Source organism: Elephantulus edwardii, unplaced genomic scaffold (genome assembly GCF_000299155.1).
Source record: "Elephantulus edwardii isolate Elephantulus edwardi_28Jun2011 unplaced genomic scaffold, EleEdw1.0 scaffold00352, whole genome shotgun sequence".
NCBI lineage: Eukaryota > Metazoa > Chordata > Mammalia > Macroscelidea > Macroscelididae > Elephantulus > Elephantulus edwardii.
Window position 1 is genome coordinate 86206 of NW_006400102.1, and position 692 is coordinate 86897.

Below are 692 nucleotides of genomic sequence, written 5' to 3' on the forward strand. Positions count from 1 at the left end.
TCAGCAGTGAAAACTAGGCCAGGTGTTGATTATAGAACAGGCCACCAACTACTCATATGCAAGTTCAAATTAAAGCTAAAGAAGGTCAAATCAAATACACAAGAATCAAAATTTGACCTTGAGTCTGTCCCACCAGAATTTAAAGACCAACTCAGGAACAGGTTTGAGGCCTTAAACACTAATGAACAAAGACCAGATGAGCTGTGGGAGGATATCAAAAATATTATTCATAAAAAATGCAGGTCATTACAAAGAAGGAGAAGGAAGAGGAGGAGGAGGAGGAGGAAGAGACCATAAAGGATAAGAGACTCTGAATATTGCACTAGAGTGCAGAGATGTCAAAGCAAAGGGAAGAAATCCAGAAGTCAACGAGCTGAATAGAAGATTTCAAAGGGCAGCACAGGAAGACAAAGCAAAGTATTATAATAAAAGGTGTAAAGAACAGAACTAGAATCTAAAACTCAAAAGGCCATACTCGTTCACCATTTCTTAAGCTGAAAGAAATAAAGACCTGATAATATTACTCAAAATGGTTGACTCTGGAGAACATTATGCTGAGTGAAATGTCCCAGTCACAAAGGGACAAATATTGCATGGTGCCACTGCTGTAGAATGGGACTGTCCTTGGGGTTGGGGAGAGACTGAGTAACATGGGTTCAATAATGTATGCTGCTCTGAAACAGAGAAGGGAG